The sequence below is a fragment of the Mytilus californianus genome, unplaced genomic scaffold, assembly GCF_021869535.1.
Source record: "Mytilus californianus isolate M0D057914Y unplaced genomic scaffold, xbMytCali1.0.p SCAF_16, whole genome shotgun sequence".
Classification (NCBI taxonomy): domain Eukaryota; kingdom Metazoa; phylum Mollusca; class Bivalvia; order Mytilida; family Mytilidae; genus Mytilus; species Mytilus californianus.
In genome coordinates this window covers 2,099,692-2,119,699 of record NW_026262648.1, presented here as the reverse complement: position 1 = coordinate 2,119,699, position 20,008 = coordinate 2,099,692, and positions in this window count along the sequence as shown.

Below are 20,008 nucleotides of genomic sequence, written 5' to 3'. Positions count from 1 at the left end.
TGTACAGAATTTTCAAATTTCAATTTTTATACCACATACTTAACAATACTTGTCTTACCTTGTTTTGGTGAATTTATCAACTCTCATAGAATCCCTTATTCTACTATTCATACTTAAAAACAAATGGTGTTTTTTCTTACAACCTATTATTGAAATATAAAGGAAGTTTGGCTAATTCCAATTAAACAGCTATATTTGTTGTTTCGAGTGCACACCAAGAATATATGCAGGACATTTGTCATGAATTTGGTTAAAGGTCAACAAACCATTCCTTGAGTTAGATGTGAAAGGGTTAAACATTCCCAACACCTAACAACTATATAAAAGGATATGACCAAACACATGTATGACAATAAATCTATAAAAGTTATTTAAAGTCTATATAATATAATACATAGATTGGTACATTGGGTTTTTAGTCTTTTTGTTAGTTTTTGTGTGTGCTTTGTGTCGATCTGATGAGTCAATCAAGTGATTGTTAACGCGTGTTCTTATGTTAGGCGAGGGTTGATGCTTTACCGCTCCAAATTTTATTTGTGCCTGTCCCAAGTCAGGATCCTGTAATTTAGTAGTTTTTGTTGGTTTCGTTTATTTTGCCGCATGAATCAGGCCGTTGGTTTTTCCTCGTTCGAATTGTTTCACTTTTTTGTAATTTCGGGATTTTTTATAGTTTACTATAGGAAATGGATTTTTCTCATTGTTGAAGGCGTACGATGACCTAATATTGCTTAATCCATGCAATTTGACAATCATACCGCACTAGCTCCGTATTGTAATATAAGCTTTGAGTATCTGTTTTTTCCCCAAATTCATTCGCACATTTCAATGAACTTAAGTCCTTCTCTGGGAATTGTTCTTCTATGAGGAAAAAAGGGATTTAGTATACGCATTACTTTCTTTTTATATACAATGACAATACATGTAACTTTTACTATTTCAAGTTAAATAGGCTAATAATAGGTCTGAGACTTGAAACTTGACCTTAAATGGCCGTAAAGGTCAAGTTTTCTATACTTATATATCATTATATTTCATTTATAGACCCAATACCAGGTATTTGTTGAACTATAGTAAAAATGAATATTAAGATGTCAAAATGCAATAGTTTTTTCACTTTTAATTAATATCATTGAAATAGCGGTAAAAACAATTAAACCATTGAAAATGAAACTACATGAAGTAGTTATTTTAATACCATTTCTCTAGTTATATAAATCATAAAAAGAAATGACTAAACAATAAAAGAGGAACATGAACTTTAGGGAATCCATTTGCTGATATGATAAGGCAATGACCCTTGTCGAAAAATTTACTTCATGGCAATGGACATATCTTTAAGGATGATTCGATACAAACATTAACACACTCCGAGATTTTAGAATGATGTGTTCAGTTATTAGTACTATAGTCTACATCAACCGATATATATAACAATGACAAGTAATGCTTTTGAAGGCAGACCCTCTTAAGATCGTATGTTGAACGCTAGATGTATTGGGTTCCTTGTCGTTAGGTAGCGGTCTCATTGGCTCATTATACCCTTCCATTTCCTTTATATTTAATCCTTGAGAGCAAGGGGTCGTTGGTTCGATCTCCAGTCGCATCAAACCAGACGTGAAAATTGGTACATGTATTTGATGCTTCTCTGTCAGAATAATGTGTCCGGGTAGGGTGATATGTGATATGTCTTCGCACGGACTTTTATCTTGTGAACCAGCACGTTAAAAAAACAGCTTAACGTGTCGATCTTGTATAAAGCATGGTTGATATTTTTATCACATTTCCATGTTCCCGTCCGTATATATACATGTATAGGCATGTACCTGTAATGGTAGCTTGACGTAAAACAACAATCCATCATAATCTGTTTGTTTCCCTTATAAAAAACGACAAGTCACAAGGACCAGTCGAATCTTTCCCGTATACTAAGTATATAATGTATAATAATAAGGAGATGTGATATGATTGATAATGAGACAGCTATCCATGCAACTGAGTTCAAATGAAGTTGATATAAGCTATTATAGGCCACCGTATGGACTTCAACAATGAGAAACATCCACATCGTACATTCGGCTTTAAAATTAAGTCCCCGACATAAAAAAAAATGGGAAGCAATTCAAACGAGAAAACTAACGCTTAATTTATCCTGTACAAAAACTGCACACACTTAGAAAACTAAAAAGAGATAACTAAAGAAAAATTAAATGCAATGTTCCATCATTTGTATTTTTTTTCATTTTAGTCAAGAAGGATAAATATCCAACGAAATTCACGAACAAAAGAAAACAAGGACAAATTGCTATGAATGCAAGGCTAAGCATACAAAATGCAGTTTTTGGGGAAGGCATAAATAATCCAGTTAACCCTAACCAAGCCAAAACAGTCTCGAGCATCAAAAAACCAAATCACAAAAAATCACAAGAGAAATTTGTCACTTCTACTACGACAACGACAAGTGGCGCAAAACGAGATCACAAAGCTAATAACAGTCGAAGTCTCACACATGCATCGCAGCAACTAAATACGAGTATCTCAGAAAATCCCCAAAATGGAAATCCAACTGCTAAAGATATGCAAAAGGAAGGAAACAACATACAGGCAAGTAACGTATTGTTTAAATTGTTAACCTGCAAGTGTTATGGCTCAAATACGAAAACAAAACGTTAATAAACATTTTAGATCAGTTCTAACCGCTCTTTGCCAAGAACTTCAGGAGAACTGGTCTAGAAAAACCTGAAGAACAGTTTCCATTGCACCCTCAGAATAGTTTCTAAAATAGTTTTTGACAGTCAGTTTTAAATAGTTCTAAACTAGATCAGATTCTGACAATTCTAGCATAGTATAGCATTGGACAATTTTACCCTAGAATAGATCATTACAGTTCTATCTCTACAACAGTTTTATACAGTTATTTACTTTATTTGATTTATTACTGATTACAGGTACCTATTAGAGTACTGATAGCCATCGATTTCTATTCCATGGCAATTTGCACGTAATCCTGTAAAACTAGAGACCAAAAGTTTGAAAAGCCAAGTATAATAATAATAACTTTATTGCAAAACATGAAACCCTGGCGGGTTAAAATGCAAACATAGTACATTGTATACACAAGTGACAAGAAACATAATACTAGTACATGATAAATGTTTTAAACAAGTCAAGTTGATATTAATTATATATTTATATATATATAATAATTGACCAATGTGGACCCTATTTTCGCAATTCCATAGATTGCTTCATATAGTCTACAACACTAGACAAAATATCTTTATTGGGATCTAGAATAGTTTTAAGTTTAGAGTTTGAGTCAAGCTGGTTAAAATTAGGATAATGGGTTTTAATTGCATTTATAAGGGAATGTCTTACATTACTGTTAATTTGGCAATGAAGGAAAAAGTGTTCCTCATCATCTAAAATTTTACAAACTTTGCACAGTCTGTGTTCTCTTTGATTTTTTTTTATAACGTCCTAATTCAATTTCCAAATTATGATCACTTACACGTAATTTTGTTAAAAGTTGACGACTATTAAAATTGTTTAGATTGTGCAAGTAGTCCTCCAATTTAATTTCGTTTTTAAGTTTACTATAAAGATAAAGTTTTGAATTGTTATCAATATTTGAAAGTTTTTGAAGAGTGATGTTATTATACTTTTCCTTCACAATATGTTTAAAAGTTTTTTTGAGTGAATTTTTTATAAGTTTAAAAGGTTTATCAAAATCAACATATTCTTCTTCATCAATATTAAATTCTTTAAAAATATGCTTGGAAAAGTATACCAAGTACATATTCCATCTTCAGACATAGACTTATTTACTGCAAAAGCTTCTCTAACAAGAGGGTTTATTTCATGGCAGTTTATTCTACAAAAATATAATAAAACTTGAGTTTTAATAAAGGAGTCAAGCGGAAATCGTCCCAACTCTGACTTTGCAGCTATATTACATGAGGTTTTTTTAATTCCAAGAACAGTTTTACAAAATTTATGATGCACTTTCTCAAAGCTGAATCTATCTGCCAATGATAAAATATCACAGTTAGTTCCATGCAAAGTGGCTCTATTTATGGCTCTAAAAATTGAGTAATAATCTTCCATAAACCAGATCTCGCTATTATATAAAATTATGGGTTTAATTAGTGAATCAAATAATTTACATGATAAATCAACAGGAACATGATGAAAATTAGACATATATTTTTTTAATGAAAATAACGCTTTAACCGCTTTCTTGGATAGTTCATGTGTAGATCTCTTAAATTTTCCTTTATTATCAATAATGTTCCCAAGAAAATTATACTCTTTAACTTCAGTTAACTGATTTTATTTATAAAAAAATTTTGACTCAAAAGAATTTCTAGAATGAAAAATCATAATTTTTGTTTTATTTGTATTTACAGTCAGTTGCCATTTGTAGCAATATTTTTCCAGTTTATTCAAAGCAGATTGTAAACCGTTTTGTGATTCTGATAATATTAAAAGATCATCAGCAAAACTAAGACTACTTATTGATGTTTTATCTAAGGACACAGGATCACATGTCCCATCAAAAATTGAATGGAGATCATTAATAAAACAATTAAACAATGTGGGGCTCAAACTGTCCCCTTGTTTGACCCCTTTATTTATTTAAAAAAATTCAGATTGTTTATTATCTATTTTAACTGAAGATTCACAACACTTATATATATCTTTAATTACTTCAAATATTTTCTTTCCAACATCATCCTTTTTTAATTTGTATAAGAGACCAGCATGCCAAACGGTGTCAAATGCACGACGCAAATCAACAAAGCAAGAGTAAATTTTACTCTTCTTTTTTGTCAAATATTTTATTATTAAAGTTTTTAGAATAAAAATACTATCTGCTGTCCTATGATTATTTCTAAATCCAAATTGATGAACTGAAAACTTTTCTTCATAATAAGTTACAACTCTAGAGTTAATAACAGCACTAAAAAGTTTAGCAATACAATTTTGAAGGGAAATTCCCCTATAGTTATTAATATCTAGCTTGTCTCCAGCTTTATGAATAAGTATGGTAAAAGACTTTCTCCAGTTTGATGTATAAAAACGCATGATATGAGAGAAAAGAGAATAAGTACTACAGTACAGGTTGATGATTACTTTGATTTCTAACGTTTAAAAGTCAAATCAAATAGGGAATATATTTCATAAAAGTGAATCCAGATTTCTAAACCGAAACAAAATATCTATAAACCTTTAATTTGATTACAAAAATTTCAACGATATTTGTAGATTTCAATTCCTGGATGTCCTGTAGATAGTCTAACACAGTCTATGATGGAAAACCCTAATGTTATCAAGAAGCTGATTACGACAGAATCAGACGAAAAGACAACGGACGAAAAATCCAGCATTGTTGCTCCTTTACCCACTACCATTTCAGATAAATCTGACATCCCAAGTAAATCTGATATAGATTCGAGATCGGCAGATGGAACGGCACCAACTTCTTCGCACGATGATGATTTCTTATCTCTTATTGGTAGAGCAGATGGACGTGTTTCAGAATTAGATCTACGTAATGAAGGAGTTACTAGTGTACGAACTACCACCGCATATGGAACTTCCAACGCATCTGGATCAAGTTCTTGAGCAAAGCCGGACTGAAGGACACATAACATATTCCAGAACAAAACTATACCGACTTAAATCCAAGATTGATTACATCTTACATTTAAATATATTTGCAGTTGCATCAGAGGTCTGTGTTGTTCGTCGCTCAGAAAAGAACAGTTTTGTAGGTCTGTGTTGCTCGTCGTTATTTGTCTTTATTTGTACATTTTAGTTTTTAAGAAACTTCGGATGTTATAAGGTTGCTGAGGTCTGTTGTACTGTTAAACTTTGTTGGTAATTCTTGTTTTCATTAATTTGCTGATGTTCCTATTTTCTGCGGATGCGAGTGTTGGTTGTTGATGAGGTCTGTTGTATTGTCCAGCATTTTTCTGTTAGCCTCTTAATGTTTTTTTGTTTCCTTAATTTTTGGCAAAGATATATTGTTAATAACATATCATGTGTATGATCCTAGTTCAATTGGTGTAGGAGGGACAAGGACTATACATTTTTTTTCTATTTTTGGACAACCCCATCTTAGGATCATGCTATTGGGGTCGAATGACAACATTGGCCAAGTTTGCATTTATAATGCAACTCGTGCTTAGTAGTTCAACAGATTTCACTGGAGCGAGTGGTTAAGCAAGAGAATAGTTTAAGCTCAAATTTCATGAGATTTCACTGCTGACTGACTTGTTTTTGTTATGCCTTTATGTATTTTATATGAAGCGAAATTCATACAATGGTTCTAAAAGACAAAAAGTAAAATCATTTTATCAAGTTCTTTAATTTCATATCCAGTTATATTGATGGTGTCCTGTTACTCAATAATCCACATTTCACCTACCCCAGTGAACTTGAAATTAAGGATACTACTGAAACTTCATTTCTGAAATATTTTTCTTTTTTTTTTATGATAATGGTATATCGGATCAAATAGGATTATACGGTAAAATAGTTCCTGCTCATTTAACTCATTGTGATTCTGCTTTGCCAGTATGCACTTTGCATGATGCACGACAATAAAATTACATAGATTGACAGGTTGACAAGGGTAGACAAGTTGAAAGGGTTGACACGGTCAAAAAGTTGAAAGGGGTCGACAGGTTGATAGGGTTGACAAGTAGAGTTGACACGGTTGACGGGGTTGACAAGGTCGACAGGGTTGACATCTACGACTTTAAGTTTATTGTGACTGTTTAATTTTCAAAACTACAAACGTCAGCTGAAAACTACAATTTAATGATTGTATTTAAATACTAAAATATGGTAAATATTGTATAAAATTGAAGTTGTGGCTATACTTCATTAAATTTTTCTCATTGTCTCTTGGTGAAATATTTTTAGAAATATTAATAGAAAAACAAAGGATATGGGGTATCCATCCATGACTCAAAATCTGTTCATTTACACAACACCAAAAAAAAACACACAAAAAGCAAAGAATCAGCGCTACATGTTTTAACATGCCAACCTTGCCAGCAAATTGGTGTATGCACAATGTAAACCCTTTTACCCTTGTCAATCATATCTAGCCTTGTAATCCTATCAGCTCTGTCGCTCTCGACCCTGCAAACCCAGTTAACCCTGTCGACCTATTGACCCTTTCAACCCAGTCAATCATGTCAACCTGTCGACCCAGTCACCTGTCGACCCAGGCAACCTGTCAATCCTGTCAACCCGTCAACCCATCGACCTTTGCAACCAGAAGGCCCAGCTCCATGTCTAAATATACTATAAAATCCCTTGAAGATAATTGGCGTAGTAATCTAATTTGATACTCCGGAACTATTTCCCCCGTTACTCTATTTGTCAATCAAATGGGATATAGGGTAAAATAGTTCCTGCTCATTTAACTGGTTGTGATTCGGCTTTGCCAGTATGCACATTAAAATTACATAGATTGACAGGTTGACAGGGTTGACACGGTCAAAAAGTTGAGAGGTCGACAGGTTGATAGGGTTGACACGGTCAAAAAGTTGAAAGAGGTCGACAGGTTGATAGGGTTGACAAGTAGAGTTGACACGGTTGACAGGGTTGACAAGGTCGACAGGATTGACATCTACGAATTTAAGTTTATTGTGACTGTTTAATTTTCAGAAATATTTTTCTTATTTTTATGATAATGATATTTCGGATCGATCTATCTTTGTTAATCATTTTTCAATGTTTCTCGACTCGATGCGATTTATAGACATATTAAATAGATCTAATTGGTGAAGACCGTATTTCGAAAGGAGATTGTATGTTCTGGTGCCAATTAAATTGTCAATTCTTTATAATATCAAATATTTTTCAAAATATCCCCAGTTTACAGAATTTAATGAAACATACATTCAAAAAAGGAGATGTGGATTATACGTCAATGTGATAGTAACCTAACGACACAAACAGCCAACAGACAAACATCCAGAGGTTAACACAAGTAAGCGAACATATACAGGTGTATATGCAATATATCAAGCTTTAAATTCCCCTTTTTGAAAATTTTGTGAATAGAAACAGAAACTATCAACAACTGCATTGTACTCTATCTTATTTCCGATCAAATTCGTCAAGTTTTTTTCTAGTATTATAATTGAGTGTAAATCTAAAAAGGGTTTGTTAAGGATATTAACACACCAGCTTAATACACGGTAAGTTTACTTTTAATTTAGCAGCTTATTATCTGTATTTACTTTTATGTACTAAAATGTCAAAAAGTTTTATGGTGTCAAATTTTCATTCAACCATGTGCAAATGTCAAGGATAAACAGTACTTAGTTGTGCAAGAATGAAACAAACAAACATTGAATTGTTTCACATTTTTCATTTTTGGGCCTTGTTTAGCTTACTATGCGGTATGGGTTTGGTCAATTATTGAAGGCCGTACAGTGACCTATAGTTGTTAACTTCTACGTCATTTGGTCTCTACTGGAGAGTTGTCTCATTGCCAATCAAACCATATCTCATTTTTAGCTCACATGGCCTTTTTCTCATCACTTGGCGCCCGTCGTCCGTCGTCGTCGTCGTTAACTTTTACAAAAATCTTCTCTGAAACAACTGGACCAAATTTAACCAAACTTGTCTGCAGTAAACATTGGGATATCTAGTTTGAAAAATGTGTCCGATGACCCGGCCCGCCAACCAAGATGGCCACCAATAGTCAATTTTAACAATTTTTTTTGTTAAGTTTTGTAATCTTTTTTTTAAAAAAATATTCTCCACTGAAATTATTGAGACAAATTTAACCAAACTTGGCCACAATCATCATTAGGGTATCTAGTTTAAAAAATGTGTCTGATGATCCCGCCTACCAACCAACATGGCCGACATGGCTAAAAATAGAATATATTGGTAAAATGCAGATGTTTGGCTTATATCTCTGAAAATAAAGCATTTAGAGCAAATCTGACAGACAAAAACAAAATGTTCATCAGGTTAAGATCTATCTGCCCTGAAATTGTCAGACAAATCAGACAATCCGTAGTTGGGTTGCTGCCCCTGAATTTGTAATTCTAACGAAATTTTGCAGATTTTGGTTATTATCTTGAATATTATTATAGATAAAGATAAACTGTAAACAACAATAATGTTCAGCAAAGTAAGATCTACAAATAACTTAACATGACCAAAATGGTCAATTGACCCCTTAAGGAGTTATTGCCCTTTATAGTCAATTTTTTGTAAAATTTTGCTATCTTTTAAATGAATCTTCTACTCTGAAACTACTGAGACAAATTTAACCAAACATGGTCAAAATCATCATTAGGGTATCTAGTTTTAAAAATGTGTCCGATGATCCCGCCTACCAACCAACATGGCCGACATTGCTAAAAATAGAACATAGCGGTAAAATGCAAGTTTTGTCTATTAATTTTTGAACCGTTATAAAAAGAGAAAATCTGAAAGAGCAAAAATGTTCAGAATAATGAGCTCTACCAATTGTCCATATACGTCAAACTGTTAGACAAATTCTTATAGGAGTTATTGCCCATAAATGACAAATTTTGCCATTTTTGTTTTCATTTTTTCCTATTATCATGAAGTCTTAGACTATGACATTTAGAGAGAAACATTTTTTTTCCGTTATGCCCAAAATGGAAATCCAACTGCTAAAGATATGCAAAAGGAAGGAAACAACATACAGGCAAGTAACGTATTGTTTAAATTGTTAACCTGCAAGTGTTATGGCTCAAATACGAAAACAAAACGTTAATAAACATTTTAGATCAGTTCTAACCGCTCTTTGCCAAGAACTTCAGGAGAACTGGTCTAGAAAAACCTGAAGAACAGTTTCCATTGCACCCTCAGAATAGTTTCTAAAATAGTTTTTGACAGTCAGTTTTAAATAGTTCTAAACTAGATCAGATTCTGACAATTCTAGCATAGTATAGCATTGGACAATTTTACCCTAGAATAGATCATTACAGTTCTATCTCTACAACAGTTTTATACAGTTATTTACTTTATTTGATTTATTACTGATTACAGGTACCTATTAGAGTACTGATAGCCATCGATTTCTATTCCATGGCAATTTGCACGTAATCCTGTAAAACTAGAGACCAAAAGTTTGAAAAGCCAAGTATAATAATAATAACTTTATTGCAAAACATGAAACCCTGGCGGGTTAAAATGCAAACATAGTACATTGTATACACAAGTGACAAGAAACATAATACTAGTACATGATAAATGTTTTAAACAAGTCAAGTTGATATTAATTATATATTTATATATATATAATAATTGACCAATGTGGACCCTATTTTCGCAATTCCATAGATTGCTTCATATAGTCTACAACACTAGACAAAATATCTTTATTGGGATCTAGAATAGTTTTAAGTTTAGAGTTTGAGTCAAGCTGGTTAAAATTAGGATAATGGGTTTTAATTGCATTTATAAGGGAATGTCTTACATTACTGTTAATTTGGCAATGAAGGAAAAAGTGTTCCTCATCATCTAAAATTTTACAAACTTTGCACAGTCTGTGTTCTCTTTGATTTTTTTTTATAACGTCCTAATTCAATTTCCAAATTATGATCACTTACACGTAATTTTGTTAAAAGTTGACGACTATTAAAATTGTTTAGATTGTGCAAGTAGTCCTCCAATTTAATTTCGTTTTTAAGTTTACTATAAAGATAAAGTTTTGAATTGTTATCAATATTTGAAAGTTTTTGAAGAGTGATGTTATTATACTTTTCCTTCACAATATGTTTAAAAGTTTTTTTGAGTGAATTTTTTATAAGTTTAAAAGGTTTATCAAAATCAACATATTCTTCTTCATCAATATTAAATTCTTTAAAAATATGCTTGGAAAAGTATACCAAGTACATATTCCATCTTCAGACATAGACTTATTTACTGCAAAAGCTTCTCTAACAAGAGGGTTTATTTCATGGCAGTTTATTCTACAAAAATATAATAAAACTTGAGTTTTAATAAAGGAGTCAAGCGGAAATCGTCCCAACTCTGACTTTGCAGCTATATTACATGAGGTTTTTTTAATTCCAAGAACAGTTTTACAAAATTTATGATGCACTTTCTCAAAGCTGAATCTATCTGCCAATGATAAAATATCACAGTTAGTTCCATGCAAAGTGGCTCTATTTATGGCTCTAAAAATTGAGTAATAATCTTCCATAAACCAGATCTCGCTATTATATAAAATTATGGGTTTAATTAGTGAATCAAATAATTTACATGATAAATCAACAGGAACATGATGAAAATTAGACATATATTTTTTTAATGAAAATAACGCTTTAACCGCTTTCTTGGATAGTTCATGTGTAGATCTCTTAAATTTTCCTTTATTATCAATAATGTTCCCAAGAAAATTATACTCTTTAACTTCAGTTAACTGATTTTATTTATAAAAAAATTTTGACTCAAAAGAATTTCTAGAATGAAAAATCATAATTTTTGTTTTATTTGTATTTACAGTCAGTTGCCATTTGTAGCAATATTTTTCCAGTTTATTCAAAGCAGATTGTAAACCGTTTTGTGATTCTGATAATATTAAAAGATCATCAGCAAAACTAAGACTACTTATTGATGTTTTATCTAAGGACACAGGATCACATGTCCCATCAAAAATTGAATGGAGATCATTAATAAAACAATTAAACAATGTGGGGCTCAAACTGTCCCCTTGTTTGACCCCTTTATTTATTTAAAAAAATTCAGATTGTTTATTATCTATTTTAACTGAAGATTCACAACACTTATATATATCTTTAATTACTTCAAATATTTTCTTTCCAACATCATCCTTTTTTAATTTGTATAAGAGACCAGCATGCCAAACGGTGTCAAATGCACGACGCAAATCAACAAAGCAAGAGTAAATTTTACTCTTCTTTTTTGTCAAATATTTTATTATTAAAGTTTTTAGAATAAAAATACTATCTGCTGTCCTATGATTATTTCTAAATCCAAATTGATGAACTGAAAACTTTTCTTCATAATAAGTTACAACTCTAGAGTTAATAACAGCACTAAAAAGTTTAGCAATACAATTTTGAAGGGAAATTCCCCTATAGTTATTAATATCTAGCTTGTCTCCAGCTTTATGAATAAGTATGGTAAAAGACTTTCTCCAGTTTGATGTATAAAAACGCATGATATGAGAGAAAAGAGAATAAGTACTACAGTACAGGTTGATGATTACTTTGATTTCTAACGTTTAAAAGTCAAATCAAATAGGGAATATATTTCATAAAAGTGAATCCAGATTTCTAAACCGAAACAAAATATCTATAAACCTTTAATTTGATTACAAAAATTTCAACGATATTTGTAGATTTCAATTCCTGGATGTCCTGTAGATAGTCTAACACAGTCTATGATGGAAAACCCTAATGTTATCAAGAAGCTGATTACGACAGAATCAGACGAAAAGACAACGGACGAAAAATCCAGCATTGTTGCTCCTTTACCCACTACCATTTCAGATAAATCTGACATCCCAAGTAAATCTGATATAGATTCGAGATCGGCAGATGGAACGGCACCAACTTCTTCGCACGATGATGATTTCTTATCTCTTATTGGTAGAGCAGATGGACGTGTTTCAGAATTAGATCTACGTAATGAAGGAGTTACTAGTGTACGAACTACCACCGCATATGGAACTTCCAACGCATCTGGATCAAGTTCTTGAGCAAAGCCGGACTGAAGGACACATAACATATTCCAGAACAAAACTATACCGACTTAAATCCAAGATTGATTACATCTTACATTTAAATATATTTGCAGTTGCATCAGAGGTCTGTGTTGTTCGTCGCTCAGAAAAGAACAGTTTTGTAGGTCTGTGTTGCTCGTCGTTATTTGTCTTTATTTGTACATTTTAGTTTTTAAGAAACTTCGGATGTTATAAGGTTGCTGAGGTCTGTTGTACTGTTAAACTTTGTTGGTAATTCTTGTTTTCATTAATTTGCTGATGTTCCTATTTTCTGCGGATGCGAGTGTTGGTTGTTGATGAGGTCTGTTGTATTGTCCAGCATTTTTCTGTTAGCCTCTTAATGTTTTTTTGTTTCCTTAATTTTTGGCAAAGATATATTGTTAATAACATATCATGTGTATGATCCTAGTTCAATTGGTGTAGGAGGGACAAGGACTATACATTTTTTTTCTATTTTTGGACAACCCCATCTTAGGATCATGCTATTGGGGTCGAATGACAACATTGGCCAAGTTTGCATTTATAATGCAACTCGTGCTTAGTAGTTCAACAGATTTCACTGGAGCGAGTGGTTAAGCAAGAGAATAGTTTAAGCTCAAATTTCATGAGATTTCACTGCTGACTGACTTGTTTTTGTTATGCCTTTATGTATTTTATATGAAGCGAAATTCATACAATGGTTCTAAAAGACAAAAAGTAAAATCATTTTATCAAGTTCTTTAATTTCATATCCAGTTATATTGATGGTGTCCTGTTACTCAATAATCCACATTTCACCTACCCCAGTGAACTTGAAATTAAGGATACTACTGAAACTTCATTTCTGAAATATTTTTCTTTTTTTTTTATGATAATGGTATATCGGATCAAATAGGATTATACGGTAAAATAGTTCCTGCTCATTTAACTCATTGTGATTCTGCTTTGCCAGTATGCACTTTGCATGATGCACGACAATAAAATTACATAGATTGACAGGTTGACAAGGGTAGACAAGTTGAAAGGGTTGACACGGTCAAAAAGTTGAAAGGGGTCGACAGGTTGATAGGGTTGACAAGTAGAGTTGACACGGTTGACGGGGTTGACAAGGTCGACAGGGTTGACATCTACGACTTTAAGTTTATTGTGACTGTTTAATTTTCAAAACTACAAACGTCAGCTGAAAACTACAATTTAATGATTGTATTTAAATACTAAAATATGGTAAATATTGTATAAAATTGAAGTTGTGGCTATACTTCATTAAATTTTTCTCATTGTCTCTTGGTGAAATATTTTTAGAAATATTAATAGAAAAACAAAGGATATGGGGTATCCATCCATGACTCAAAATCTGTTCATTTACACAACACCAAAAAAAAACACACAAAAAGCAAAGAATCAGCGCTACATGTTTTAACATGCCAACCTTGCCAGCAAATTGGTGTATGCACAATGTAAACCCTTTTACCCTTGTCAATCATATCTAGCCTTGTAATCCTATCAGCTCTGTCGCTCTCGACCCTGCAAACCCAGTTAACCCTGTCGACCTATTGACCCTTTCAACCCAGTCAATCATGTCAACCTGTCGACCCAGTCACCTGTCGACCCAGGCAACCTGTCAATCCTGTCAACCCGTCAACCCATCGACCTTTGCAACCAGAAGGCCCAGCTCCATGTCTAAATATACTATAAAATCCCTTGAAGATAATTGGCGTAGTAATCTAATTTGATACTCCGGAACTATTTCCCCCGTTACTCTATTTGTCAATCAAATGGGATATAGGGTAAAATAGTTCCTGCTCATTTAACTGGTTGTGATTCGGCTTTGCCAGTATGCACATTAAAATTACATAGATTGACAGGTTGACAGGGTTGACACGGTCAAAAAGTTGAGAGGTCGACAGGTTGATAGGGTTGACACGGTCAAAAAGTTGAAAGAGGTCGACAGGTTGATAGGGTTGACAAGTAGAGTTGACACGGTTGACAGGGTTGACAAGGTCGACAGGATTGACATCTACGAATTTAAGTTTATTGTGACTGTTTAATTTTCAGAAATATTTTTCTTATTTTTATGATAATGATATTTCGGATCGATCTATCTTTGTTAATCATTTTTCAATGTTTCTCGACTCGATGCGATTTATAGACATATTAAATAGATCTAATTGGTGAAGACCGTATTTCGAAAGGAGATTGTATGTTCTGGTGCCAATTAAATTGTCAATTCTTTATAATATCAAATATTTTTCAAAATATCCCCAGTTTACAGAATTTAATGAAACATACATTCAAAAAAGGAGATGTGGATTATACGTCAATGTGATAGTAACCTAACGACACAAACAGCCAACAGACAAACATCCAGAGGTTAACACAAGTAAGCGAACATATACAGGTGTATATGCAATATATCAAGCTTTAAATTCCCCTTTTTGAAAATTTTGTGAATAGAAACAGAAACTATCAACAACTGCATTGTACTCTATCTTATTTCCGATCAAATTCGTCAAGTTTTTTTCTAGTATTATAATTGAGTGTAAATCTAAAAAGGGTTTGTTAAGGATATTAACACACCAGCTTAATACACGGTAAGTTTACTTTTAATTTAGCAGCTTATTATCTGTATTTACTTTTATGTACTAAAATGTCAAAAAGTTTTATGGTGTCAAATTTTCATTCAACCATGTGCAAATGTCAAGGATAAACAGTACTTAGTTGTGCAAGAATGAAACAAACAAACATTGAATTGTTTCACATTTTTCATTTTTGGGCCTTGTTTAGCTTACTATGCGGTATGGGTTTGGTCAATTATTGAAGGCCGTACAGTGACCTATAGTTGTTAACTTCTACGTCATTTGGTCTCTACTGGAGAGTTGTCTCATTGCCAATCAAACCATATCTCATTTTTAGCTCACATGGCCTTTTTCTCATCACTTGGCGCCCGTCGTCCGTCGTCGTCGTCGTTAACTTTTACAAAAATCTTCTCTGAAACAACTGGACCAAATTTAACCAAACTTGTCTGCAGTAAACATTGGGATATCTAGTTTGAAAAATGTGTCCGATGACCCGGCCCGCCAACCAAGATGGCCACCAATAGTCAATTTTAACAATTTTTTTTGTTAAGTTTTGTAATCTTTTTTTTAAAAAAATATTCTCCACTGAAATTATTGAGACAAATTTAACCAAACTTGGCCACAATCATCATTAGGGTATCTAGTTTAAAAAATGTGTCTGATGATCCCGCCTACCAACCAACATGGCCGACATGGCTAAAAATAGAATATATTGGTAAAATGCAGATGTTTGGCTTATATCTCTGAAAATAAAGCATTTAGAGCAAATCTGACAGACAAAAACAAAATGTTCATCAGGTTAAGATCTATCTGCCCTGAAATTGTCAGACAAATCAGACAATCCGTAGTTGGGTTGCTGCCCCTGAATTTGTAATTCTAACGAAATTTTGCAGATTTTGGTTATTATCTTGAATATTATTATAGATAAAGATAAACTGTAAACAACAATAATGTTCAGCAAAGTAAGATCTACAAATAACTTAACATGACCAAAATGGTCAATTGACCCCTTAAGGAGTTATTGCCCTTTATAGTCAATTTTTTGTAAAATTTTGCTATCTTTTAAATGAATCTTCTACTCTGAAACTACTGAGACAAATTTAACCAAACATGGTCAAAATCATCATTAGGGTATCTAGTTTTAAAAATGTGTCCGATGATCCCGCCTACCAACCAACATGGCCGACATTGCTAAAAATAGAACATAGCGGTAAAATGCAAGTTTTGTCTATTAATTTTTGAACCGTTATAAAAAGAGAAAATCTGAAAGAGCAAAAATGTTCAGAATAATGAGCTCTACCAATTGTCCATATACGTCAAACTGTTAGACAAATTCTTATAGGAGTTATTGCCCATAAATGACAAATTTTGCCATTTTTGTTTTCATTTTTTCCTATTATCATGAAGTCTTAGACTATGACATTTAGAGAGAAACATTTTTTTTCCGTTATGCCTTATATGATTCAGATTATAATAGATAAATAAACACTTTAAATCACAAAAATGATCAGCAAGGCAAGATCCAGTTAAAAGTCAAAGTTTGCCAATATAGTTAGTAGACTGTCACTCTTCATAGGAGTGATTGCCCTTAAATGAGGACGTTTTTACCCTCTATTGTGTTTTGAGCAAAAACTAAAGAAGATAGAGAGAAACTAAACAGACTAAAAGATCAGTAATATAAGATCAACAAAATTGAGATTTTTGTCATGAAGTCTATTCTTGTCTACATTGTTGGAGAGTGTCCTTTGTTTGATATGCACATAGACTAAGGTGAGCGACACAGGCTATTTAGAGCCTCTAGTTATTTTGTTATGCTACATGATAAAACGATCAAAGACACTTTAGTTAGATCCCATAGATAATCATAGATGGTACACCAATTCTTGTGTAAAAATACATCAACTGGTCAAACAAGATATTACTCTAAAAGTGATGATGTTGCTGTAAAACAAATTACTGCTTGCGTCAATGTTAATAGACTCATAATAATTGCTGTTGTTGACACGGAAAACAACCATTTATAGACGCTGTAGTTTTCGCCCTCTGAGAATTTGGGTCATTTTAATTGTTTGTTTACAAATTATCAATTGATGTAAATTCAGACAAAATGAACATCCTAATTTTGTACATGAGGAATACAAGTACACTAAAAGAAATGTGAGTTATATACAATGTTTTCTTAATATATATAAGAGAAAACAAGTAATTTAGGCCAAAACAAAAAGACTAAGTCTTGTGTTTAAGGTTTACTCCTATGTCTTTTTAATTTTACTAAATATATTTTTTATCTTATCAAAATTGTCAAAATCATCACGTACCAATTGTATCAAGAATATGCATTTTAGGCATGGAATAGGGAAGGAAGGTAAACACTCATCCCAAGCGATTTTTTTTTATATTTTAGCCTTATCAAACTTCCTGAAAAGAAATTTTGTCTGAGTATGGATATCCTGAAAGATTTACTCCTATCTGTTTTAATTTGACCTTATGTATATGGGTACACCCAACAAAATTGTCAAAATCATCAAATACCAAAAGTGTCAAAGGTATGCATTCTGTGTCAAAGGTATGCATTCTAAGGATGAAATAGAGTAGGTATAGGTAAACATTCAACACAAGCATTTTAATTGGTTTTTTTTACTCTAGACTACTCACAGTTCCTAGAAAGAAATTTTGTCTAGTGTGGATATCCTGAGACAAATATTCAATTGAAAATATCCTTTCTAATTCATAAATTGACTTTGATTCTGACAAGGAAACATTAAGTGTATAATTTTTTTAAATAAAATAAATATAAACCATACCAAGAATAATAAAAGTGTCATAGGACAATGTTGATTCTTGAGTAAAAAGTAAGTATTATGTTAAATATCAATTGTTGGTATTGTCAGATGCTTCATGTTTAATTATATTAGTCATTTACAAAACCTAAACTAGAACAAAATAGATAAATCGTATACATAACTCTTTCGCTCTTTTCTATAATTTGCCATTTATCCAGGGGGGGGGGGGGGGGGGTTCCGGGGGTTGAAACCCCCTTTTTTTTACGATCAATGCATTTGAATGTGGACATATAGTTGGAACCCCCCACCCCCACCCCCCTTTATCCTGGGTTGGGAACCACCTTTTAAAAATGGCTGGATCCGCCCCTGCCTTTGATTATTAAGATAGGAAGGGGCAGCTGGCCTCTGAGTTTTGGACAAAGTGAATACTATGGCCACCTTCATGTTGGAAATGAATACTTTTGCCATCAAGTATTATTTTCTGGTCTCGCTTGGCTCGCTACTATAATCTTTCTTATCAATGCTCATCAAAATGGCCCTCAAGTAATATCTTTTTTTATTGACTCGCTAGCTAGTTTCGTTTATCAACGGAACAGGCACCGATAGAAGCATGCCTATGCTAATGAAATTACACAAATCAAAAATTATATAATTTTTTTAATATTATAATCCGATTTCAGAAAAAAAGACAAGTTTGACACTTAATAATACGTTTCTTGAAAAACAATAACCAAAACAACTTTGTCTTTCAAACATTAGTTATGACTTGACAAATTCAAAGGTCACATGTATTATTATTAACTGAACTAACAATGAATGATACTCCTACCTTCAGTGTACAGAAAATAAATATTCTGTCCGGTAATAGCTTGAAAATGAATATTCTGTCCAGATTATTTTTGATTATGATTCTTGCCAGGCCTCCTCAAAATAAAATGGTCGTCTCTTTAAAATATATAACATTTTACAGTATGAATTCTTCTGGTCTATGCGATTTTGTTATAGAACAACATTTTTGGCGGAATGATACTATACAGTTTGACAGCAAGTGGTGCAAACGTATTGTTGGCGCAAATGGGCTGTGGTGCAAAAGGACGTAATTTTAGAGCAAGCGGATATATAAAAAAAATAAAATAACAAAAATACCGAACTCAAAGGAGAATTTAAAACGGATAGTCTTTTATCAAATGGCAAAATCAAAAGCTCAAACACATCAAACGAATGAAAAACAACTGTCATATGTCTGACAGGCATTTCCTTATGTAGAAAATGGTGGATTAAGCCTGGTTTTAGAGTTAGCCAAAGATAACATTATAACCAATATCAAAAAAGGCAAAACAAAAGGCAATAAATTACAGTACATTCAGTATAATAAATGTACAATAAACAGATTAGAGGGTGATGGGGCATATGTTACACAGAGGCAAACAATTTAGATCGAGATTAATAGATACTTTGATATTAATAGAAGACTATATTTTATCTTTAGTATTTGTTAATAGAAGACCAGATTTTATCAATTTATCAAGAATGTTGATGGACTTTAATGTTAACAACAATATTTGATGCTACTGCATGTTCTAGCGTACGTCAGTCCACTTACTGAAAACAATCAGCCTATTGAAAACATTTGCTCCAAATCTGCCGCAATCTTGCTGCAACTTGCAGCAAACACTTAATGTGCATTTACGGCAAGCTTGCAGGAAGACCAAGAATAATTTTAAACAGAATCTGCATGTTTTCTGCAAAAGTGCTGCAAGTCCGCCTCAAACAATTTATCATGCAAATGAGTATTAACCAGGCATGGGATAATGCAAATTTGTAATTGTAATGCATGGTAATGTATTACATTTTCCCAAGTATTTGCATGTAATGTGTAATGCAGCAATTTTTGCATTACATGTAATTGT